This window comes from Leptonychotes weddellii, chromosome 5 (genome assembly GCF_054177405.1).
Source record: "Leptonychotes weddellii isolate Sample4059 chromosome 5, ASM5417740v2, whole genome shotgun sequence".
Taxonomy (NCBI): Eukaryota; Metazoa; Chordata; class Mammalia; order Carnivora; family Phocidae; genus Leptonychotes; species Leptonychotes weddellii.
In genome coordinates, this window is record NC_138373.1 from 61034482 (window position 1) to 61061875 (window position 27394).

The window sequence follows — 27394 nt, forward strand, 5'->3', positions numbered from 1 at the left end:
ATTTATACTACTGGGTTTCTACTTTATCTTTGCTGAAAATTCAGCCCCTCATAAATCCTAACACATATGTCAGAGACCTGACAACCTAAAGATTGAATCCCAATCCTCCTTTACTCTTACAAAAGTTGGGACCTTGCTTAATGGATTACCCTTCTATTGCTGCATAACAAATGACAACAAATTTAGTGGCTTAAACAACACATATTTATTATCTCACATTTTCTGTGGATCAGGGGTCCAGACATAGCTTAACTGGGTCCTCTGCTCAAAACTGCAATCAAAGTGTCAGTCATACTGCATTCTCAAATGTAGCTCAGTGTCCTCTTTCAAGCTCATTTAGATTATTGACAGAATTCATTTCCTTATGCTTGTAGGAAGGCTTCCCTTCACCATAGGCAGTTCACAACATGGCTCTTTGCTCCTTTAAGGACAGCAGAAGAAGACTCTCTCTGCTATTTGGAGTCTCTGAGCTCAGGGAGGCCTTAGGCCTCTTTTAAGGCTTTTGCCTGATTAAGTCAAGGCCACTCAGGATAATCTGTTTGATAAACACAAAGTCAACTGATTAGAGACTGGCAATACAGCTGGAAAGTCCCTTCACATTTGTCATATAACCTAACATTATAATGGGAGTGGTATCCCATCAGATTCACAGCTCCCATCCACACTCAGGACGGGATTATTCTGCCTGTCTCACTTGCCTCTTTTTAAAATCTACATCTCTTGGCTTCCAACAAGGCATACTCTTCTTAGTCTCTCCGTGTCTTTGATGGTTTCTTTTCCACTCTATCTCTCCATTTCGTAAATGTTGAGGTTCCCCAGAACATCCCATTAACCATCCAACCTGTTTCTTGATCCTATATCTATTGTTTTCCACTGGCCGAGGACCAATTTCCTACTAAAAATAAATCTAAGAGAAGATTCTTTTTCTTCCAGTCACTTGCTGAAGAACACCGACTGATCAGATAATGAATAAAACAAAAGCAATCTATTATTCTGCCATTCTTAGATTCATTTGGGGAGAAAGGGAAAGATTACTAGCTTAGGGGAGTATTATTGGTTCAGCTCCAGATACTCAGGGTAGGGTAAGTTGTTCATGGATGGTGAAGAAAACCCTGAGGATGGTTGGGAAGACTTCACCAGATCGGGGGATAGGCAGTTGTGTCAGCTGATTCTAGAAGATGTAGCTGCAATAGCATGGGGGGGAGTATTGTCTTGTTAAGCCAAGGTACCTTAGAAGAATATAGGTGAGGTCATGGCTTTTATTGAGAGGGACCAGATATGAATGAATTGGGCAACATTGTGTTAATTCACCCACCCATGATTTCAAAGTTTATTGCTAAAAACAGTTCGATTCTTTGACATCAGCCATAGAAACATTTTTCTAGATATGTCTCCTCCGGCAAGGGAAACAACAGCAAAATTGAACTATTAAGACTACACCAAAATAAAGAGCTTTTGCATAGAAAAGAAAATCATCAACAAAACAAAAAGGCAACCTAACGGATGAATATATTTGCAAATGGTATATTTTAATGAGGAGCTAATATCCAAAATATATAAAGAACTTTTTTTTAAGATTTTATTTATTAACAGAGAGACAGAGAGTACAATCGGGGAGTAGCAGGCAGAGGGAGGAGCAGGGAGCCCGATGTGGGGCTCGATCCCAGGACCCTGGGATCATGACCTGAGCCGAAGGCAGACGCTTAACCGACTGAGCCACCCAGGTGCAACTTCTACAACTCAACACCAAAAAAAGCCAAATAATCCAATTTAAAAATGGGCAGAGGACCTGAATAGACATTTTTCCAAGAAGACATCCAGATGGCCAACAGACACATGAAAAGATGCTCAACATCACTAACCATCAGGGAAATACAAATTCAAACTACAATGAGATACCACTTTATACCTGTTAGAATGGCTAAAATTAAAAACACAAGAAATAGCAAGTATAACTAAGGATGGGGAGAAAAAGGAACCCTCGTGCACTGTTAGTAGAAATGCAAATTAGTTTAGCCACTGAGAACTGTATAGAGGTTCCTCAAAAATTAAAAATAGAAAAAAAAAAATAAAAAAAAAATAAATAAATAAAAATAGAATTACCTTATGATCCAGTAATTCCACTACTGGGTATTTACCAAAAGAAAAAACAAAACAAAAAAACCCACTAATCGAAAAAGATATATACACCCCTATGTTTACTGTAGCATTATTTACAATAGCCAGGATATGGAAGCAACCCAGTGTCCATTGATAGATGAATGGATAAAGAAGATATGATATACATACACACACACACACACACACACACAGTGGAATATTACTCAGGCATAAAAAAGTGAAATCTTGCCATCTGCAACAACGTGGATAGACCTAGAGGGTATAATGCCAAATGCAGTAAGAGAAAGACAAATACTGTATGATTTTACTCATGTGTGGAATTTAAGAATCAAAACAGATGAACAAAGAAAAAGATGAAAGACCAGACTCTTAAATACAGAGAACACACTGGTGATTGCCAAAGGGGAGATGGGTGGGGAGTTAGATTTGAAAAACAATTTTTTAAATAAACTCAACCCCCATTGTGGGGCTTGAACTCATGACTGCAAGATCAAGAGTTGCGTGCTCTACCGACTGAGCCAGCTAGGCACCCTGGAAAAAAATTTAATAAAAAAAATAAAAACAAATACATTCTTAAAATTTAAGTGAGCATTTGCACCTAAATTTCACCTCTGTCCTCTAGCAAAATTGAGGCTCTTGCATACAACTTAAGGTCTTCAGTCTTCTGCAGTCTTCTTAATTTAGGAATAGCTTGGTGGAATTTACTTGCAAGAAGCAGTGCCTTTCCTCTTTCTGAAATGACCTTCATCTCTTTTCTTACCTGATTGGTTTATTGTTAAAAACCAGCTTAGAGGGGAGCGTGGATGGCTCAGTCGGTTGAGTGCCTGATTCTTGACTTCAGCTCAGGTCATGATGTCAGGGTCATGAGATTGAGCTCCACATTGGGCTCCGTGCTTAGCAGGGAGTCTGCATGAGATTCTCATTCTCCCTCTTCCTCTCCCCCTCCCCACCCCATTCTTTCTCTCTCTCTCTCTCTCTTGCTCGCTCTCAAATAAATAAATAAATCTTAAAAAAAAAAAAGCTTAGGAAAAAAGGCTTAGACATTATCTCCCTACTAAAGCACTTTCACTTTTAGAAACCTGCCCCCCAGTGTCCATCCTTGAGAAAGTTAATCCTTTTCTCTGTTCTCTTCCAGATTTATATCTATTACACCTATCATAATGTATTACAACTTACTTATTTACATGTTTGTCCACCCTACTAGTCAGATCCTTGCTGGTAGAAATTGATATATTCATTTTCTTTTTTTTTTTTTTTAAGATTTTATCTATTTATTTATTTGGAGAGAGCATGCAGGGGGAGGGGCAGAGGGAGAGAGAATCTCAAACAGACTCCCTGCTAAGCGTACAGCCTGGTGCAGGGCTGGATCCCACAACCCTGAGACCATGACCTGAAAGGAGATCGAGTTGGACACTTAACCGACTGAGCCACCCAAGGGCCCCGGCAGTATATTCATTTTCTTAACTATAGTGCCTGACACAACCAATGCTTCATAAGTGTTTTAAATAAAGAAATGAATCAGTCATTGCACTCATCCAAATCATAGTATTTTCACCCACTTGACTTCAAGTAACCAGATCTGATTTCCTCAGCTACAGACACTGACCCTGATATGCCTCTTTTTACTTTGCTCCATGGGTATATATATGAAGTATTGGCCATCTGTAGCTAGTTTGGTCTGGCCTAGAGTTCTTTGCCTTCCCAGCACCCCACCACCACCACCAATCACCATGTTTTAAAGTCATAAGACCAGACTTCCAAAAAGATATTATGGCTGGGACAAAGTCTTTTTGTCCTAAAGCCCTGTAAGTTACTCCAGAAAGTAAAGGAAAAGAAAGTGCTTGGCACAGGGTATAGCAAATAGCCAAGGATCTTCATTATAATTCTTCACATCTGAGTAAACTGAGCCTACAAAATAGAAAAATAGGAGCTATCATTCCAGCATCCTTAGGTTTGGGTATGGACCAAGGAAGACCTTCAGAAATCCCATTTTGAAATGTACATTACATTTTTAAGGCTGTAGATGCTGAATAATTTTAAGGTTATATAATATTTGGACTACTAAGGAGACTAATTTTATGGTCATACTTAACAGAGAGCTTAGAGATAGTATCTTCTGATGGTCATCCACTGAAGGTCCTTATATATTTCACTGTTGAAAAGCAGCATTAAAGATGATATAGTAGCATCACTAGAAATATGGCCTTGGAAGAACATAACTCCCATATTAGAAATGTCTTTTTAATATGAGAATTCTATAAAATATTGATGACTATAACATAGGAGTATAGAATTAAGAGTGTGATATGGATAACAATGCTTCATTGATTTCAGAAACCTTTATGTAGCTCTTCTTCTGGAATATGGGCAGAAATTAGTTTCATGGTTTTCTCCAGTCATCATTTTCTGTTGGTTCTTACCTCATCAGAAGATATCTGACTATAAAAAGAATCTTTTGTGGATGGAAAACAGAGCCCACAAGGTGACTAACTTTTTATTGTACAAGAAATGATGTTTTTAAGCTAATAGCTCTAAAACCAGGTGAAGGTAATAAATGATTCAACAAAAATTGGAACATGCATGTGATTTTTTTAAAAGATTTTAAAACACGTTAATATTATGCATGATTTTCCAACTTTTTTTCTGTTTTCAAATTATTCTAATAACAAAGGTTTATGTAGTAGACATACTCCCACAAGGTTGTGTTACCATATAATGTGAACGCATAAGGTCAGATTTTAAGAAACTAAGGAGTCACAGACTTCTCATTTATCTCTTCCCCAAATGCAATGTTTTATCTTTCATTATCTCTAAACAGGCACACTGGTAGGAAGAAATGGAAAAGTGGGGAAAAGTTGGTTATGTAGGATTTTTAGTCAGAAAACTTAATAGGAAATATTAAAATAGTCAATTAAAATCTGATTGTAGTTACTTGTTATCAAATATTCTTCAGACCCAGTCTTTTGATGCTATTAGTTCTTAAGTGAGGAGTTTTCACTCTCAGTTCAACAGGTAATCTTTGAAGGTGCCATAATGGTAGAAAACCACTCTGGAATTATGGGGATAATTTAGGTTTTTCTTAAAGATTCTATAATGATCAGTTATTTATAAAGGACCTATTACACAAAACCAAATTGTTTCTTTTGTTTTTTGTTGTTATTGTCTGTTTTGTTGTCCCTGTTTTACTGTGATTGTTTGTTTCAGCTTATTATTTTAGATCTTTGCCTTCTAAATGGTACTTTATCCCCTTATTTTCAATTTTAATTTTTTTCAGAAAGATATTCTGCCAATTTGTTAAACCATTTTGCATTTCTAACATGTTTACATAAATTTATGTTGAAATACATTCAGATTATCAGCTAAATGAGATAATTAATAGCCAGTGGCATCATCAGTGATACTATACATTTTTCCTTGTAGAATGGTCTTTTCATCATGACTTTGCGTGGCATTGTTTCAGGTAAATCAACCAATTGATTATTATATTTTATTTTTATTATACCATGAGTAATGCCTCTTAATGAATGAATGAAATTTATTGGGGAGGGTTTCTTTTTAGGCTACTGTGTTTAAATAGTGCTACAATTTAGTTATTCCACTGAATCCACATGGAGTGCGTACTTGACATAGTTAATAAAAGATTGTGTTAGCTTTCTTTATATTGAGCATTTGAGAAATACACAGTTCTGTTGTGCATTAGGATTTGAATTCCTTATGTACAAGAATATTTACTACCTTCTTTGTTTCACTTCAGAATGACCTTATTTAAAAATGTATGAGGCTATTTATAATCAACTCTGTGGCAGTGATTAAAGAGGTGTGAATAATAGGTTATTGGAACTTGACAGCTCCTGGTTTGCTAAACTAGTGTTAGAACATTTATGCTGCTCAGATGTACTTTATTTTCCTAAGGTAGGAATTTCTCTTTTGACATGTGGGTTATTGGCGTAATATATTCCATAGGTTTTTCTCTTTAAAGTGGTTTACCAAATCATAGTATTTTATTGATTTATTTTAGGTTTCATATTTTTTTCAACTTAATGAATCAACATTTTATGCTTAATAATTATAACCTGAGTATGGGTTATTAATCAAACATCCGATATAGACAGAGGATTGGTCTCTTAGCAGAGCAATGGCCTACTATCTGAAGCTTTCCTATAGACAAATGAAAACAAGATTTTATTTTTTTAATGGAAAAAACCCTTTCTTACAGAAAATTTGAAAACGTTTAGTAGGTTGATACTCAGCAGTTGTTACTTTGGGGGAAATGTTAGTACTTCTGGAGACATTTGGGATAGCACAATATATATAAAAAAAAGTTGTATACTTAGTATTTCAGCAAACGTTTATTAATTTTAAATATCAAGACCAATAAAACATTAAATTAATTGAATTTGGATTAGATATTGTTTTTATTTAAGAACAAAAGGAAATGTAGGAAAGTATTTTAAAATTTTGAGTAAACCAATAATTAACCTAATGATTTTTCACTGTTACCATAGATTCAGAGCACTTTGTCCAGGTGCATTCTAAAATACACTAAAGATTTATTACTGAAATCCATTTTAGCATTATCGCTCAGTTATCCCTAACCAGCCAGGAGGTTAAGGTTTCTAAAAAAGAATGAGGTTGGCGAAACTGAAGCAGAAAAAGACAAGCTTCACAGAAAACAAAGGTTAGGGAAATAACATTAAAAATTACTCTGTATATATTTCACTATATGTCTGAGAAATCTTTAACCTAAAAAAAATGCAAAATAAACCCCATCTCTCAGCAAGACAAACTTCCTAAGCTCTTTACTTGACCACTGTCCTCAGTTGTGATCTGTAGCATCAGAGTCTCCCACAAATTTTGAATTGTCCCCATTTTTAAAGTTTTTAAACTGTTCGGTTTGAAACTACTTTTTGACTTTATTTTTCCCTTGCTTTATTTTTTTCCAAGTCTGAAAAATTATTGTGAAGTGGCTTGTATTTTTGTGGAACTTAAGGGCGTATTTTTCTAAAACTGAACATCTTCCCATCTGTTGAGAAACTGGAATACAAATGTTTAGCATAGCGTGGAAAAACTGGTCAAAGGTGTCAAACAGAATTGCATGTACATACATATAAACTGCCCAAAGGTTTTGTGAAAATTTAATGTGGTGATGTATTGAAAGCACCCAGCAAGAGACTTAACATTTATTCCTGGAGTGCCATAGTACTTTGGAGAGAACGCCAGAGACATTTTTAATCCTTACTTTCCTAATTAGTTTCTGTGTGAATTTGAATGGTCTGCCTAATTTCTTCAAGCTTCATATGCCTTTTTCTTAAAAAGTGATAATACCAACTCTAGCAATCAGTCTTACAGTATTGTTCTGAGGGTGTTCTGGTTAAAGTGCTTCGCAATTTGTAAAATGCCACAGAGTTGTAAAGTTTGAAGATGTTTTATTCCTTGTCAGCTTGAAGATTCAAGGTGAATACAAAACAAGTGACCAAGAGAAAAGCTGACTCTCCACCCCTCCCCCACCCAGGGTGACTCAGGTTGTCAGATGTTCTGAGTTAAGAGATACTTGGGAAAAACAGGATAGTTTGGGGAGTTCCCTATGGATATTCATTGACTTCAAGTTCAGTTTGGTCTTCTGAAATGCTTTTCTCGAAAGACAGTTTTATGTCAGTAATTTCACTCCAAATTCTAGAATACTACAATATTCTGATTATAGAGTCAGTCTAACTTTATAGATCTGCAGTAGTGCAGAGAACCCTCGTGTTGTTTAGGTTTTACAACTGGGGACGTCCTGTGTTCTGACCATTCAAGTGCACAAGCTAATCCCACCCGTATCCTGTTTGTGAGTAATTGGATAGATGCCTGGAAATTCTAGTGCCAGATTATAAAGCACCTTCTACAATAGAAATCTGTAGTTGGAGTGTTTATTTACCTTCTCCCTAATCAAACACCTCCTGTAGGTGAGTCTCTTTGCTCAAAAAGGCAAGATTATATAATAAGCTAGATGCTTAGTTATGTTTCCGTAGTCATGCTTCGCATAGCATTTCCAGTTGATCTGGATGGAAGACATATCTAAAGTACAAATATAAGGCTGTAGTCTTTCTGTATAATTGAGGAAATAGGTTTCGAATTGTACACCTATTCCCATGAAAACAGAAGAGATCTTTTTGGGAAGAGAAAGAATTTCTTAATTATCTTCTTATCTAAAGCATTAAGAATAGGAAAATACCATTATACTGATGGTACTACAATACCATCATTGTAGTCTCTATTGCTATTCCATTTTCTTTACCAAGTGTCAAATGTATGGTTAAAAGACAGATGCATACAGTTGTGGGCAACCTTGTCTTAATTCAGAAAAGAATTCTATTGTTACATCTCAGGAGGATATATGTAATACTGCTGCCGTTTACTGCAACATTGTGATTAAGGGCACAAGCTCTGGAATCAATATCCTGACTATGAATGCTAAATCCACCACTTACTAAAGATTCTAATGGGTATGGTGGAAATAAAACCTCCCTTCTGTCTAATTGCTACATTCTCACCCATAATTAGTGTATTAATAAAGACTGTTTTTGGTTGTAAGCTTTAGAAACCCAGCTCAATCAGTTAGGCATAGCCTAAGAGAGGGAAGAGAGCAAGGAATGGATTTTATGGATTGATCCCGGGGTTCAAACTGTATCATCAAGACTCAATCTCAATCTCTTTCTCAATCTCTCTTTCTCTGTCTCTTTCTCTAATTCTTTCTCGCCTCATCTCTCATCTGAGTTATAAAGAGCTTGAACTGGTTCTTTTAAAAGTCGATGACTGTCAGGAATACCATAGACTGAATTCCTACTGAGGGGAGGAGTCTCATAGGATTCTGGGATCCTGTTTTTGTGTTCTTAGTATGCAGTTGTGCATATGATTTTGTAAATCTTTTAATTTTCTTAATTATACTTCTAAATGATATTTGAAATAATACACTGTTTAAAATTTCTTACTGTATCAGGTACAAATTACTAGAATGAATCAAGGTGAAATGCTTATAAATATAGTTGTGTCCTAGGGAAACTGTGTGTGTATGGTGTATAGGGCATTTATTAATCACTTACTGTGAATCATTTACTGTGCTAAGCAGTTTACATAAATTACCTAATTTGGTCCTTTAAACAGTCTTGTAAGTGGTTTTTTTTTTTTTTTAAAGATTTTTATTTATTTGAGAGAGAGAGAGCACACGAGAGGGGGGAGGGTCAGAGGGAGAAGCAGACTCCCTGCCGAGCAGGGAGCCCGATGCGGGACTCGATCCCGGGACTCCAGGATCATGACCTGAGCCGAAGGCAGTCGCTTAACCAACTGAGCCACCCAGGCGCCCTTGTAAGTGGTTTTTATTATCATGTTATATGTAAGGGAGCCAAGACTTAGGAAAAAACTTGCCCCAGAACAACCAACCATTGAGGGTTTGACCCATAATTTGAACTCAAATCAGCCTGACTCCAAAACCTCTGTTACATGGTCAGATTATACCTTTATGGCTTTTATTAATAAACTGCCTCCTTATGCAAGCTAAATAAATACTGCCTTTTAATATAGTATCTTGCTACTGTTAATAGACATGACTTGAACTTACTGAAAATTGTCTCTTTTTTCAGTTTAATAACTACCTAGTCATATGACTTTTATCTAAATTTTCTAATATTTCAATGTTAAAATTTAACCAATCTGAACCATAAAATCTAATTTTACTTTTTAAAAATTTTCTACCACTGAAAATACAGCCTAAAAATTTTACCCTTGACTATAGATTGTTACTTGGAAAATAAATTGCTGCATAGGCACACACCCAGTCTGTATGGAAAGCAAAGCAGTTTATGAAAATATGTTAGCTCTTATTTAGATCATAAGCCGTTCTAGCTACAGAAACATTGTTTAGAAGGAACTTCTGTAGCAAGACAAAATTGAAAACAGAGACTTTAGAATTTAGCATAATATAAAGTTTACAGTTTACAAAAATTACTTTATTTAAATAGCAGTTATTTTATCTGCTTTTATTGAAGAAATAAATTCCTGTGATTCAACTTAATGGTACACATTCTTCTGCATGGAGTAGGCCTGATTGTGTAAGGCTTATCAGTGCCTACTCCATGTTGCACAAATAGTATATTAGTTTTGCAGATGTTTTTGCTTCTCTCATCCAAAAGACAGACTTAAGAAATATTTTATTCTTTTTCCAAAAAGAATCTGTAGGGCTATATGGAGAGAGTGATGCATAGTCCTAAATTAGCAGAGGTCTTGTGCTTATATACAAGCAGCTAATCTCTCACCTAGTTCCAGGTACATGTCTTGGTTGTTGACCAGAAAAGCACCTGGCCAGAAGCCCACATATCTCTCCTGTTATTCTCCTTCCTATAAATGTGGTCTTGCTTGCCAGGAGCCTTGCCTCAAACTACACTGGAAACAAGCAGCATTCATTACACTATAAATCTCTAACTACTGTACAAGGAGTAATAGAGGGCAACTAGAACACTACAGGCCAGCCCTAGCTCTTTGGTATCCCAAAGTCCTTTGCAGTTCTGAAATGTAAAAATCTCAGAAGTGTATTTAAACAAAATTTAATTTTAATTTTAATAAGCTTTTACAAATTCCATTCACTGTTTTTAGTAGGAATAAAGAATGTCAAATTAAAATAATAAGTGCTAAAATTTCAAAGTTAGAATCTACAAAGCTATGAAGGAAATAAAATCAAGCTGTAAACTCCAGGTGATACTAACTCATTCAAAACAAATTTAGTTATTGTTTACAGATTTAATGTAACTTTTAAAATGTTGCTTTCAGCCATATGTATGGAAGTCTTTAGAAAACCTGCAAGTCATAATTAGTAGTCCATAATTATGAACTATACATCCTATTTAATATAACCAATAGATAATAAGATTGTCTTTAATCCTCATTTATGAAAATGTGAACTGAAGCAATGTAAACATTAAATTGTTGATAGAATAGTTTATTACAATCACATGAGAACAGAAAAAGTGGAGACCCAGAGCTTATAAATTTGGATAGGAATATAGTGAAATATGAAAGATAATAATCATAATTGCATGGTACCTGTCTTATATAAAACTCTGAACAAGTATTTATTGAGTTAATAAATACTCAGTTTAGCAGGTATCTTATTCAGCATATTTATTCCTGGTAATATATATATAAAGCATCTTATGGGCTGCAACATCATATATATACATAACAATATCATTATCATATATAGATATAGATATCAGTGTTCTAGTCTCAGCCCTCAAAAGGCACATATATTCTTTTTAAGGAGTTAAAACAGGTAGGATAAAACCAGTGATATTTAGTAAGATGCTAATTAACTGCCCCCCAAATATATTCCAGCACTGTCCAGTAGGACTTTCTGTGGTAATAGAAATGTTCTGTATCTATTGTATCTCATAGCCATTAGCCACATGTGGTAATTGCGCATATGAAATGTGTCTAGTATAAATGAGGACCCAAACTTCATATCTTATTTATAATTTTAATTAACTTCAATGTGAATAGACATGTGACAGCATGATTCTAAAAACTTTTTGATCTCAAGATCCCTTTACACTCTTTAAAAATGTTGAAGAAACTTTGCTGCACAGTGGCAGTATCGTAGCCAATGAGGTTTATCCAAGGCGCGATTATTGCTAATTAAAAATGTTGAAGACCCCAAAGTGCTTTTGACTGTGTGGGTTATATTTATCAGTATTTACTATATTCACAATTAAAAGTGAAAAAAATTAAAAGTATTTATTAATTGATCCTTAATAATAAAGGCAGCTAGGTTCTCATATTTGCTTCTGCCTTTAATCTGTTGTAATTTGTTATGGTTGAAATATATTAAAAATTGGCCTCACATAAATATGTACGTGGAATTAGCCTTTTCAGATTATTGTGGGTATTATTTAATGACTGCACCAAAACTTACCAAGTAACATGTCTTAAAGTCTAGTTGCAATGCAGAATATGAAACCGTATCTTGAATTTCATAGTCTGTTACATTGAAATCCATCAGTCTGTCTTGAACTTTAAATGGATCTTTTTTACCCACTCATGAATTTGTATTTCCTGCATTAGTCATTTGGAATATATTGGCTCACTTACTTGTACAGATCTTTCAAGTGTTGACCCATTGCATTTTACCCTATTAAAAAAACCACCGATACTAGCATCAGTTTCTTCAGAAGGTTCTTTAAAATTGAGAAGCTGTGAAACTCACAGTGGCAGTTTGCATGTTTTCCAGAATTCTAATTTATACCTGAAAGCTCAAATTTTATTATTGGCAACACATTTGATCTTTTGTTTTCCTTGAAGTGACAGGCTTATTACTTGGCTTATTTTTTAGAAAATGTCTTCCAAATATTCAAGTCTGAAAAACCATAGTCAGTTGTTGTTCTTTCAAGTAAAATTGGTGTACCCTGAGAAAAGCAGCTAGTTCAGCTGGCATTTCAAAACAACTGCATGCTTTGATACCCAGCAGACGTAGTTTATGCGTACATCCCATTTTCTCATAGAGAATAGTAAAGACATCTACTGTACTAAAAGGTCATTATTTAATAGAGTAACTTTTACTACTTCACCAGGGACATTCTTAAATGAGGTTGGCAATTTATTTATTTTTATTTTTTACTGGGAATGAGCATCAGTGAAGGATGCAAGATATATATGGCTTGTTGCAATGGCCTTCAATCATGCTAAAGAACCAACAGTTCTACCCACCATTGCCTTTGCATCAGTGCAAATGTCAAGAGTGAAAAAGGCAAATAAAGTAATGCCTTAGTATTAATATAAAAACAATTTCGACCTTGCTGGTATAAACATGAAGGGAGGAGAGAAATTGCTGTTAGCTAGAATAAGTTGGGGAAGGCTTCATGATAAAGATCAATGTGGTGTGCACGCTCTACTTTTTTTCTTCTCTTTTACCTGCTTTGTCCTATAAAAATTGTTTAATTTATTTAATTATTTAAAATTGTTTAATTATATTTGTATTTTACTTTTTAATCATTTGTTGATTCAAGTATTTCATTGAGTACCTACTTTGTAGAAGTTATTTATATTGTTGAGAAATGGGAAATACATAGTGTTTACGATAACTGGTCAAACCAGTAAAAGCATCTACTGTGCCCCTTATTTATAGAGCACTGTGCTAGGCCCTGTGTTTATGTGTGTGCTTTTAATGCATTAAATTAATCTTCGTGGCAACTTCAGGAGGTAGTTTTTTATAGAAGGTCCACTGGGTTTTGTGCCAGGCTCACAATTTTTTGTGTAACTAGACAAATTAGTTAGCTTCATTGGGTTCCAGTTTTCTCAAGTGTAAAATATGGAACTGAGATTTATCTTCAGATCCTTAACAGGTTTAAAATTCATTAAATTAATATACATTTTACAGCAAGGTAATCCTTTACCAATACATTATGAGAATATTCCACACACTTTATTAGGAATCATAAAAACAATTACAAAATCATTAACATAAACCTTTTGGAGCCTTTTACTGTCCCTTTCACTTTAAAATGTATTGATTAGGGGCGCCTGGGTGGCTCAGTCATTGTGTCTGCCTTCGGCTCAGGTCATAATCCCAGGGTCCTGGGATCAAGCCCCGTGTCAGGCTCCCTGCTCAGCGGGGAGCCTGCTTCTCCCTCTCCCACTCCCCCTGCTTGTGTTCTCTCTCTTGCTGTGTCTCTCTCTGTCAAATAAATAAAATCTTTACAAAAAAAAAAGAACTGCTTTAAAAAAAAATGTATTGATTAAACACATCTTTCACAGCCCTTAATCCTTTATTGACATATTATCATAACACTTCACATTTGACCAAGGACTTAATGATAAGCATGTGAACATAATGAGAACATGATGGCATGTGTGCTCTGTTGCTGGGAGATGTAAAAAATTATACAGGAGCACGAAGTTTAGGACAAGAGTCAGAAGAAGTCAAGAGGAGCATCACCAAAGCAGTAGTATCTTAATTTGTTCTGTAACTCAACAAATATCTTAAGTGCCTTTTGATGTTTGGAACTTAGACTACTGGAGTGAACAAGACAGTGTCCTTGCCCTCATGGAACTTACATTTTATTGGGGAAGTATGGTAGGTAGAATAATGGCCTCCCAAAGATGTCCCATGTCCTAATCCCCACAACCTGTGAATGTGTTATATTACCTGGCAAAGGAGAATTAAAGTAGCAGAAGAAATTAAGGTTGCTAATCAGCTAACCTTAAAATGGGGAGATTATTTTGTGTTATCTGGTTAGGTCCAATATAAGAGTCCTTAAAAGTACAAGCAGGAGACAGAAGAAGAGTCAATGTCAGCCTAATGTGATGTGAGAAGAGTCTCAACTGGCCACTGCTGGCTTTGAAGATAGAAGGGGGCCGCATGCCAAGGAATGTGTTCAGCCTCTAGAAGCTGGAAGAGGCAAGAAAACAGGCTCCCCTAGGGTTGCCAGAAAGAACACTACTCTACCAACACCTTGATTTTAGCCCAGTGAGACCTGTCTTGGGCTTCTGACCTTAAGAACTGTAAAATCACGAGTGCGTGTTATTTTAAGCCTCTTAAGTTTGTGTTAAGTTGTTACAGCAGCAACAAAAAGTAATCTAGAGAGAAAATAAGTAACTAGACAAGATAATTACAGATTGGATGCTTTGAAGGAAATAAACAGGATGATGTGAGGAATAAAGGATGGAGCATGTTTGATCAGGTGGTCATGGAAGGGTTCTTTGAAGCTAGGACATTGAAGTGGAGACATGAGGGAAAGAAAGAGCCAGCCCTGCAAAGAACTGGGAACAGCATTCTAGGCAGAGGGAAAGGCAAGTTCAAGGGCTTGTCACCTGCAGAGAATGAAAAGATTATTCAGTGAGAATGTAGAAGAGTAGTGGAAAAGGCGGCAAGGGCCCAAGTTTGCGAATCCTTGCAGGCCATGATAGAACACTGAAAAACCATTGAAAGTTCTTAAGCAGAGTGACATATTCTGCTTTATGGCTTGAAAAAGTCACTCGCTGCTAGGTGGTAAATGGAGACAAGGGGACCCAGGATAGGGGACATAACAGTTTGAAATAGAGTAGTGGCAGTGGAGATGGAGAGATACAACCAACAGGATTTCTTGATGGGTTGGACATGAATTTTGAAAGGTGAGTAGCAATTTGGCAGTAGCGGAAAAAGGGCAAAGCAAAAGAATGAAAGTCTACCAATGTCTAGGGAATAGAATATATTGAGCAGAATGGTAGGAGGTACAGATAATTGAGGCCCTAATGTTCACAGCCTAGAGACCCTTATTTGCTATGCATAGGAATTTGGAATTCATAGTATATGCAATGGAGAGCCATCAGAATTTTAAATCAAGGGAATAAAACTGTCTCTGAACTGAGGTTTTATGTATCTTCCATTGTCATTCTGATGCAAAGACAAATAGTAAGGATATTTAAATTTTTATTTTCTTAGGTTCTGAGTTCAGAAAGATTTGATTAAGTTCTTGTCAATGAAGTGTTTAATAATTCATTGTAACGTCTCTTCTGTTTCGATTTTGAGGATATTTTGCTCATTTGTTGACTATAATCTGCTTGTGTCAGAGAAGCAGTGTTAAGTAGGTTCAGAGCAAAGTCTTTAGCGCCTCCTGGCCTGGGTTGGAATCCTAGCTCCAGTACTAACTGGCCTCCCTTTGGCAAGTTATACAACCTCTAAGTCTCAGTTTCTTTGTATCTAAAACAAGGTCAGTAATTCTTCATGTGTCCCTTATAAGGAGTAAGCAATTGAATGCATAGAAAGCACTGAATACTTTAAGTACTTCCTGGGGCAGGGTTGGAGCAGCATGCCAAACTACATAAGCAGCATTGATTGATTTAACTTTTCTTTCGCCAGTAGTAGAAATTTGATAAAACATAATTTCTTCAGAACACTTTAAAAATACCCTTTCGGGGCGCCTGGGTGGCTCAGTCGTTAAGCGTCTGCCTTCGGCTCAGGTCATGATCTCAGGGTCCTGGGATCCAGCCCCGCATCGGGCTCCCTGCTCAGCAGGAAGCCTGCTTCTCCCTCTCCCACTCCCCCTGCTTGTGTTCCTGCTCTCGCTGTTTCTCTCTCTGTCAAATAAATAAAAATCTTTAAAAAATAAAAATAAAAATACCCCTTTTATGTGTTTCTACATATGGGACTAAAGTTTCCATGTATCTGTATTTTTCCAAGATGCCCACTTTTTTCACCACTAAATCCATTTACTCTCTAAGATAAAATTTATATGAAAATGTGAGTAGGGGTGAGTTCACATGGTCTTCTAGTTTATTGGATATTATTTATTTTCTGACTAGGTTGTATTCACAGATGATTACCATTTTAACTGTTTTTTAGGTAAGCCAGGTAAAACAAAACCACCAGGAATTCTTTGGTACGTCAATTCAAATCCATTTAATTTTCCAACAACATATTTCAAATAAAAAAAAGTATTTAAAATTTTATTTCTTTGGAACATTAGCAGGGCATAAAAAAGATTAGATACAGTGGGGTAGAGAATCCTCTGGTATTTATTTTCTACATCACTCTTAATTTAGCATTGAATTATTTATTGTCACATTTCTCTATAATATGACAAGTTTGCAGATAAACCTATGTATCTACATTTGCACACATGTGTAAGTTAATTTGTAGGGTGAATGCCAAGAAATTTCTGGGTGAACAGGTAAAACATTTTATATTTTGATAAAAATTAATTAAAAATAAAAATTTGTTTTGATAAACAACAAATTAACACAACAGCATGTAAATGTGTATTCATTTCCTTAACTGTTGCATGTACCCTGTGTTATGGAGAATTTTTTTTGCCAATTTATTAAACATTTATTGAGCAGTTAATACTTAATGGACAGTGTTATACATGCAGGGGACACAGCCAGTAAACAAAACAAAACAAAAATAATTCTGGCTGCATGGACTTACATTCTAGTGAAAGGAGACAATAAAAAATAATAAAATATTATGGCAGTTGGTGATACGTATTTTAAGAAGAAATAAATTACAGGAGAGAGTGGGGTATGCTCTTGTTTGAAGGAGGTCTATAAATTTAAATGGAGTGCACATAGAAGACCTCACTAAGCAGGTAAAATTGAGCATGCTCCAAGAACATTCCAAGTGGAGCAGCAAGAAGTACATAAGCTTTGGGGCGCCTGGGTGGCTCAGTTGGTTAAGCAACTGCCTTCGGCTCAGGTCATGATCCTGGAGTCCCGGAATCGAGTCCCACATCGGGCTCCCTGCTCAGCGGGGGGTCTGCTTCTCCCTCTGACCCTCCCCTCCCCTCATGCTCTCTCTCTCTCATTCTCTCTCTCAAATAAATAAATAAAATCTTTAAAAAAATAAAAATAAAAAAAAAGAAGTACATAAGCTTTGAGGCAAGAGGCCAGTGTATGTGGAATGAAGTGTGCAAGTATAACGTAGAAGATGAGAGATAATGGATGAATGGGAGCCAGCTCATGAAGAGCGTTTGGATCACAGTGAGGTGGGATGCGATTAGATGGTTTGAGTAGAGGAATAACAGAGTTTTTTTAATGCTCTAGAAGGATTGTGTTGGCTGCTGTGTTGATAGCACTGTATAGGAAGGCAAAAGTGGAGGCAAGGAGACCTGATGGGAGCCAGTAGCAACACTCTAGCTGAGAGATGGTGGCTTAGAACAGGGAAGTTGAGCGGGGGGGGTAGTTAGTGGTAAGGGGGTTATGAGGGGAGGGAGGTGGGGATGGGGAAAGGAGTCAAAACTGACACCAAGAGAGTTTTATCCTGAGCAAATGGAAGAGTAGAAATGCCATTGACTGAAATGGAGAATACTGAGAGGATCAAGACTTGGGTTTTGGATGTGGCATGTTTGCTTAGACCTCCAAGTGGAGATGTCAAGTAGGCAGTTGGGTTTGGAGTGCAGAGGAGTTTGGACTGGGATATAAAGCAGGGAGTCCTCAAATGGTATTTAGAGCCATGAGACAGATTGAAGTCCAGGAGGTGGAGGAAAGAAATGGAAAGGCAGCAGTGAGTTAAGGAAATCAAGGAAGTCAAGAGAAGAGATTAGTCAGAGAAAGACATGTATCATATGATCTCACTGATATAAGGAATTCTTAATCTCAGGAAACAAACTGAGGGTTGCTAGAGTGGTGGCGGTGGGAGGGATGGGGTGGCTGGGTGATAGACATTGGGGAGTGTATGTGCTATGGTGAGCGCTGTGAATTGTCTAAGATGTTGAATCACAGACCTGTACCTCTGAAACAAATAATACATTATATGTTAAAAAAAAAAGAAGAAGATAGTAGGAAGGATAAAAGTAAGGGGGGGAAATCGGAGAGGGAGACGAACCATAAGAGACTATGGACTCTGAGAAACAAACTGAGGGTTCTAGAGGGGAGGGGGTTGGGGGATGGGTTAGCCTGGTGATGGGTATTAAAGAGAGCATGTACTGAATGGAGCAATGGGTGTTATACGCAAACAATGAATCATGGAACACTACATCAAAAACTAATGATGTATGGTGATTAACATAACAATAAAATTTTTTAAAAAAGAGAGAAGAGATTAGTTTGAGAAGGAGAGATTTTCTGTCAAATGCTGCTAGTAGGTCAGATAAAATGAGGATTGATCATTGTCATTGCCTTTAACAATGTAAAGGTCCTTCATAATCATGACAAGAACAGTTTTGTGACCAGAGTGGGTTTAAGAGAGAATAGGAAAAAACAAATTGGAGACAAGTGTAGGTAACTTTCTCAAGAAGCTTTGCAGTAAAAGGGCCTGAGGTATAGAATTTGGGATTCTGTAGACTTAATCAAAATAAGAGTTGAGCCAGAATAGGGTTTTTAAATGAGAGAAAGGCAGGAGAGTTAAGAGTGTATGCAAAGAGTGACTGTAATGATATTGGATTAAAGTAGGTATTTCTTTAATTAGTGAGGTTGAACATTTTATTACATGTTTATTGTCCATTCATATTTGTGTGTGTGAATTTTCTTTGCATATTCTTACTGGGTGGTTCCTTTTTTTTCCCCATGAATATTTAAGAATTCTCTGTATAATAAAAAAAGTCAGTCTTTGGTAACATGTATTGCAGATATTTTTTACAGTTTGTCGTTTGCCTTTTGACTTGAAATTTTTTCTATGTACAGTCATGGGTTTTGTATTATGCTTATAATAGCCCTTCTTATTCCAAGACTGTAAAAGGATTTGCCTGTATTTTCTTCTATTACTTTTATGATTCCTTTTTCTGTAATTAAAATCTCCAATTCATGTAAATTTCATTTTGGTTAAAATTGTGAGGTGGAATCTGATTAGTAATAAGACTACCATAAGTCTGAGGTATCTATTTCTGGATTCTATTTAAGTCCATTAATTTTCTGCCTATCCCTGTACTAGTACAAGTCTGTTTCCATTTCTATAGCTTCAAGATACATTTTTTGTCTGGTATGGCTAGTCCTTGTTCTCCTACCACCACAATTACTATCTTTCTCTGAATTTTCTTGAATATTTTTGTGTTTCTTTTTCTAGAAAGTAATAATACTAACAATGTGTATTGAGCACTTACGTGCAGTACTATATTAAGTTTTTTGCATATATAATTATTTTTATCACTGTGACAGTCCTATTAGGGACGTTATCCCCACCTTAGAAATGAAGAAACTGAGGCATGAGAAGATTAAGAAACATGCCCAAGGTGACATGGATAGTCAGTGGTGAAGCTGTGGTTTGAGTCAGACAGGTTCATTCCAGAGATTGTGTTCCTACCTCTCCTTGTAAATGTTAGAATCATTTGGCCTAAATCACTTAGATTTAGAATCTAAAATATCATGCTAACATTTGGATCAGAATTGTATTGAATTTATACATAATTTTAGGTAGAATTGACATCTTTATAATATGAAATCATTCTATCCAAATACAAGGTATGTCTTTTCATTTATTCAGATCTTCTTTTTGTTTTTATTTCAATTCCAGTTAGTTAACACACAGTGTAATATTAGTTTCAGGTGTACAATATAGTGATTCAACACTTCCATATAACACCTGGTGCTCATCACAGCAAGTGCAGTCCTGGATTGCCATCACCTATTTCACCCATCCTCCTACCCCTGCCCCTCTGGTAACCATCACATTGTTCTCTATAATTAAGAGTTTGTTTCTTGGTTTGCCTCTTTTTTTCCCCTTTGCTTGTTTGTTTTGTTTCTTAAATCCCACATATGAGTGAAATCATACGGTATTTGTCTTTCTCTGACTGACTTATGTCACTTAGCATAATACTCTCTAGCTCCATCCACATCATTGCCAATGACAAGATTTCATCCTTTTTTATGGCCAAGTAATACTCCATTGTTTGTTTGTGTGTGTGTGTGTGTGTGTGTGTGTGTATACACACACACATCTTCTTTATCCATTCATCAGTCGATGGACACTTGGACTATTTCTATAATTTGGCTATTGTAGATAATGCTGCTATAAACAGCAGGGTGCATGTATCCCTTTGAATTTTTATAACCCTCAAGAGAATGCTAAAATCTTCTTTATATAGGTCCTTGTTTTTTGTTTGGTTTTTGGTTTTTGGGTTTTTTTTTTTTTTTTGGCCTTCATGGGTTATCTTTTGATAGAGTTGATAGAGATTGAGTTTTTCTTCTGTTATGTTTTTAGCATGTTATTGTTTATTGGAAAGCTACTGATTTTTTCTATTAAATTTGTAATTAGTCATTTACCAAATTTCTAATTGCTAGTAGTTTTTTGCAGTAATTTTTCTTGATTTTTCCAAAAACATCAACATATCCCTTGCAAATAATAATTTTGCTTTCTCTTTTCCACTATTTGTGCTTTTTCCTTTTGTAAACATCTTTATCTTAGAAATGCCTCTGATACATAATCATTTATCATAATACTGACTTGTTTTATTTTTATGAAAAAGTATCAGCAAGGAATAGAGAATTTTATCAAATGCCTTTCATGGTCTGTAGAAGTCATATTGTTTATCCTTTACTATGTTAAGATGGTGGACTTATATATTTCCTAATGTTGAATAATGCTTGCTTTACTTAACTTCTAATGTACCACTGGATTTAATATTTTATTTAACATTTTTACATCAGTGAGACTGAGTTTATAAGGGTGTATGTGCATGTGCGTGCACATGCATACAAGTATGCTCTTAGATTTAGTTGACTGTTAGGAAGCTGGCTTCATAGGAAGAATTTAGGCTCTTTACATTTTCCTCTCTTGAAAAAGCAACAGAATTATCAGTCCTTTGAAGATCTGAAGAAATTCACCTGGGAAAACACCTGGCAATTTTTGGGTGGTTAGCTCTTTGATGTCTTCCTAAATTTATTCTATCGTCTGTCTACATTTGCCATCTCTTGTATAATTTTATAAATTCTATAAAATAATAAATGTAGTTATAATCATTAATATTTTCCTAGAAAGTTATTTCATCCAAATTTTTTTAGTATGTTATGTTAATCACCATACATTACATCATTAGTTTTTGATGCAGTGTTCCATGATTCATTGTTTGTGTATAACACCCAGTGTATTTCATCCAAATTTTTAAATTTATTTGCTTAGATTTGTAGAAAATATTTCTAAAGTAAATCTCTTAAATTCCTTTATAGCTATAATTGCTTCTCTGTTTGCATTAATATTGAATCCTTGTACCTCTCAATTTTTTCTAGGATTAAGTGGGCTAGTGATTTATCTATTTTATTGATTCTTCAAAGATCTGGCTTTTGGATTGATTTAAAATTATAAGGCTTCTCTGTTTTTTGACTCAATAATTTCTGCATTTGTATTTTTAATTCAGCCTTCACACTTCACTTGGATTTTGTTATCCAGCCTGTATTCTACAAGTAGCAGTCCTATAAATTAAAAAGCATCCTTTTTTTTTAGATTTTATTTATTTATTTATTTTTTGACAGAGAGAGACATAGCAAGAGCAGGAACACAAGCAGGGGGAGTGGGAGAGGGAGAAGCAGGCTTCCCGCAGAGCAGAGAGCCCGATGTGGGACTCGATCCCAGGACCCTGGGATCATGACCTGAGCCGAAGGCAGACGAAAAAGCATCCTTTTTATAAATGTATATTTTCCTATGAAGGAAGTATTACTTACTGATAATTTCATGTGAATTATTTTAGTCTTTAGATACTTTCCTCACACACACAAGGGAACCACCTGTCCCTGGGACTGATTTTAGTTTATCTGCTAAAGAACTTTGCTGTTTAACTGTTTCATCTGTCTCTTTGTGACTTGTACTTATACTGGCTGAAATTAGCTCTCGGAATGAGTGGGAACCTTGATAAGTCAGGGAAAGGAGAGGTAATTTGGGGTGACTCTTGTTGGGGTATATAGACAGAGGACCTGTGGAGAATGGGAAAGAGGACAGAATAAGAACTGAGAGAACAACCAGAGACAAATCCCAAGAATACTTAGTAATGATTATATAATGAGAGAGGGGAGAAAATAAGAACTAGGATTCTGTACATGATGACAACCCTCTCCCCTGCCTTCACCTATCAGTTATCATTCTATGACTAGCTTGTATATGAAGGCATTGAAAACCACCAACCCTTTGCAGGGGTAAATAAATGTCAGAATCACTGACTTCTGGGGCGCCTGGGTAGCTCAGTCAGTTAAGTGTCTGCCTTTGCCTCAGGTGATGATCCTGGGGTCCTGGGATCCAGCCCCACTCAGGCTCCTTGCTCAGTGGGGAGCCTGCTTCTCCCTCTCCCTCTGCCTGCCACTCCCCCTGCTTATACGCTCTCTCTCTCTCTCTCCCTCTCTCTCTGTCAAATAAATAAAATCTTTAAAAAAAAAATCACTGACTTTCATTGGAGTCAGGTTTTTAAAATTATTTTGAAAATGTAAAAACAGTCTGTGATTATTCAATTTAATAGGCACCCTAGATTTAAAAAGATTTTACCTAGAGAGAGATTAAAAAAACTTTCCCCCAGATTTTCTGAACTATTAGTATTTATTTAAACCTAACGTGTTCAGAGGTGCCTGGATGGTAAGCGACCAACTGGTGATTTTGGCTTAGGTCATTATCTCGTGGGTTGTGAGATCCAGCTCCGTGTCAGGTTCTGGTGCTCACCCTCATGCTCAGCAGGGAGTCTGCTCCCTCTGCTCTTCCCCACCCCCACCATGTTCACAGGCATGCATGCGTGCTCTCTCTCTCTCTCTCTCAAATAAATAAATAAACCTAACATGTTCATTGTGCTTGGAGCACTCTAAAATCATTATGATGCCTATTTTTAAAAGACATAAGTTATAACTACATAATATACATAGTGCATATTATATTACTTACATGTTACATTAAATATGAATGTTATGTCATAACATTTATTATACAGTAAAATACATATATATTAATATTATCTATAAGTTAAGTCAAAGGCCAGATTAACAAATACTTAGAGTATGCCTGGGAATAGTCTTCATGGACACATAAGCTCCTCTTTCCCGGAGTAACATCATTTGCAGAAGTTTTCTCCCCTTAGGATTGTCAGATGACCTCTCTTTTTCATTTTGTGTACTAATTTACCTGTTCTTTGGTTATCACTACAGTTTTGTCATTTTCCTGAATCATCAGTAAACTTAAGTATATTGACTCATCTCTTCACTCAGAAAAAAAGAAGTGTGACCCCACATCCAATTCAACAAGTAATTCTATACCTACTATGTGGAAGGCAGTGTGCCAGGGACTCTTTTCAGGATAAGAAAAACATGTTAAGTGGTGTTGTTATGGTTTTGTCCCAACTGATGTTAAAGAATAATGGAAATACTTGTTCAGTTTCTCCAAATATTATCTTCATATTTCATAACATTCATACCTAAATTGTGTTGTTCTCAGCATAGTGCTAACGTTATTGCTTAATCAAGCTATAATCCATTGCTCTTGAGAACACGACTCAAAATGTATGTTTTTCTGGGTGTTTCTTAAATTATGACACTGGGTTAGTCTGATGGATATGGAGCAATTTGTTAGAAGTACAGTAGTCTGTTATTTTGTAAGATCAGTCTTACATCTTTTTCTAAGAAAGATTTTATCTTTCTTTTCTACCATGCAGATGAGTGTGTGTGTTTGATAGGAATGAGTGAGACATAGCTAAGCATGTAATAATGGCATGATATAAGCAGAACTTCTCCCTCTAGGAAAAAAAAAAAAGCCTTTTTATGCCTGAAAATATGTTGACATGTGGCCTTAGCCTGTGGCTTACATCAACACATGCCATGGTTATCACCTGATAAGAATCAAAGACCTGCGGGTTAAATATGTCCCCTCCCCCCCTTCTCTTCCCCTGTGAAGCCTAACCTGCTATTCAGAGCTATAATAAACAGTGCTTGGCAGGGTTCTTATTTCTAAAGCATTTAGATGATCTTGCTCTTATCTTAATGACTGAAGTTGAGATTGTGTTGCTCCTTTTTTTAACTAAATTCATCTAATTTAATTCTTTATTATAATTGTACATTACTTAAGAAACAGATGTTTACATGGGAGTTTAATTAGTGCAGTTGATACGTACTACATGCAATCAAGTGCTAAAAATAGCATGTTATGTGAAAGTCTTTCAAAGGTTATTGACTGCAATGATGATATTACCCTATGGTGTACTGTCAGTTATATTATAATGAGATTCTGATGGTTAAAATTTTTTAGTCATTTGAAAATGTTTTAGTAGCATATTGTTAAATATGGAATTCCAGAGCCCCAGAATAGGCTAAACACAAAAATACAAGTTTAAGAATGTTTATCATTAATGTAACAATTTTCAATCAGTAGACTTTATATATAAGTAGTTAAAGTGTATGAGCTGTGGAATCAGGCACGTAAGGATTTGAGTCCAGCTCCATAACTTAATAGCTAAATAATCTCAAACAGGTTACTCAGCTACTCTAGTTTTGTTTTGTTGTGTTTCAGTTTTGGGGGAGGGGTTATTTTTTGGTATATAAAAGGGAAATATAACAATACCTACCTCTTAGGAATTGTTCTAAATATTCAGTGGGATGATGATGGTGATGATAAAATAATAATAATAATGGCAGACACTTCTATGATCTTTACTGTGTGCCACACACTGATCTAAGCACAATACATTTTTAAACCATTAGATCCTCACAACCACCTTATCAGTGGATACTGTTATATCTGACATTATATGTTAGCAAGTAATACCAACAAGAACTACCACCAATAAGTCACTGTGTCCTTAACCACATTCTAGTGACAACAGATGCATTGAAATGTTACCATTTCTCTATAGAAATTTCAATTCATATTGTGTATTTTAAATTATATTTAAAGATTTTAAAAACTTTACCTTTTCTATTTTCCTTTATCTTTGTTCTCTTGAAATTCTTTATTTTAATCAAAACTCAGAAACAAGAGGTGATAATCACCTGTTTGTTAAGAATGCATCTCTCTTTAGGTAAACTAAATTTCATTATATTTTTTTTAGCCAAAGGTTTAAAAATATAGAGGCATGGAGATAAATGAGCAGACAGTTAAGATAATGGACATTTTCACTGGCTACTAGAATTTATCAGGGACTGTATTATTATTTATGCTTTTTGTGCTGGGGCTCTATTTTTTAAATTAGCTCTGTAGAGCCACAAAAGAGTAGATCAAGAAACAGAAGCTTGACTTTCTTCTAAGTTACACTAGTCAGTATAAGCAATTTTCACTGCTTTTTCTCTCAGCTAAGTAACTGTGAAGCAGAAGAAAGTAAGAAGACTTGGAAAATAGTTATTGGTCTTTTTTCCATCTTGACCAATAAAATGTGGTGGGTTTTTTGCCGCATATTCAAAACATGATTTGGGAAAATTCCCAAGATAACTATAAAATATATGCAATCTTTGTGGTTTTGGGTATTTGACTTAAAATCTTCCATACCACAATGGCAGCTCATACTGGAGGCCAGAGTCCTAGAAAGTGACAGGTATTCTTGAAGAGTACTTTGGGCTACAGCTGACCCAGGCAGAAAAAAACAGGGTGAAGGACCTCTGGGTAAAAAGAACCTACTGCAGCTCAGCTTAGAAGAAACTTAGTGAAAACTATGAAGCATGCAAGCAAATATTGGAACCAAAATACATGTATGTCTTGAAGACTAATTCTGTTGGGTACTTTTTAAGCCCCAAATACTCTAAATGTAAATGTAGGGTTAGACAACCTATAGCTAACAAAATTGATAATGATAAAATTGAACTACAGTATTACATCATTAAAAGGCAAGAATAGCACCAATATAAAACCGTGGCCAAGTCAAGATACTGAAGAAATCACTAAACCTTCTCTTCACAAAATGGAATTTCAACTATCCATACATGTCCAAGCAGGGTGAGAGCTATGGAACAACCTTTGAGAATCATTCCCTTTATCCACACTTAAAATGGCACAATTTACTCTGCTCATTGTGTGTGGCTGGAGTACAAGGAATTCCCCATGTTTCCATTTCTGTCTACTTTCAATAAGTTTTCCCTTTGACTCAGCACTTCCATCTCTACTAGTAAACCTGACATATGTATTTAAGGAGTGGCCAAAGATATACTTATAAGAAAGTTTGTTGTTAATCCTTAAAAAATACTTGGAAACATAAATTTTATCAGTATAGGTTATTGGTTATATTCTATCAGTACAATGAAATGATGTGTAGCCAGTGAGAGGAAAATGAGAAAGCTTCACATTTACTGAAAGAGAAAAATTTCTAAGATATGTTATTAAGTGGCAAAAAACTAGGTGGCAAACAGTATAATGTAATCCCATATGTGTGTATTTAAAGATGTATAATACATTTATATAGAGAAATGATATTAAGTATGATATATATGTATATAAGTTGAGGTCTGCATTATAATTAAATAGGATAAGGTATATAAAATGATTAGTATCATGCCTACCTTGTGCATAGATAAATTAAAATTGCTGTTATTATTATCTTTAAAGAGTGAGTCAAGGAAAGGATATTTCCTGGGAGGGCTTTTACTGATTTTACATGTTTTTTTTTTTTTTTAAAGATTTTATTTATTTATTCATGAGAGAGAGAGAGAGGCAGAGGGAGAAGCAGGCTCCCAAGGAGCAGGGAGCCCGATGCGGGACTCGATCCCAGGACGCTGGGACCATGACCTGAGCCGAAGGCAGACGCTTAACCATCTGAGCCACCCAGGCGCCCTGATTTTACATGTTTTATATTATCTGATTTTTTTGCACTAAACCTGTATTACCTTTATAGTAACATTAAAAAATAGTTTGCTCTTGGGAAAAGATTTGGAAAAATGTATTCACACTAAA

At 35.7% G+C, this 27394-nt stretch overlaps 1 protein-coding gene and 1 pseudogene across 1 annotated transcript in view; both read left to right on the top strand.

Annotated features, from left to right (window-relative positions):
* The window catches only part of ZEB1 (zinc finger E-box binding homeobox 1), a 162826-nt gene that overhangs the window by 84691 nt on the left and 50741 nt on the right, over positions 1 to 27394 (top strand). The window lies entirely within an intron of this gene.
* Positions 11724 to 11853, top strand: LOC115941211 (U4 spliceosomal RNA; annotated as a pseudogene).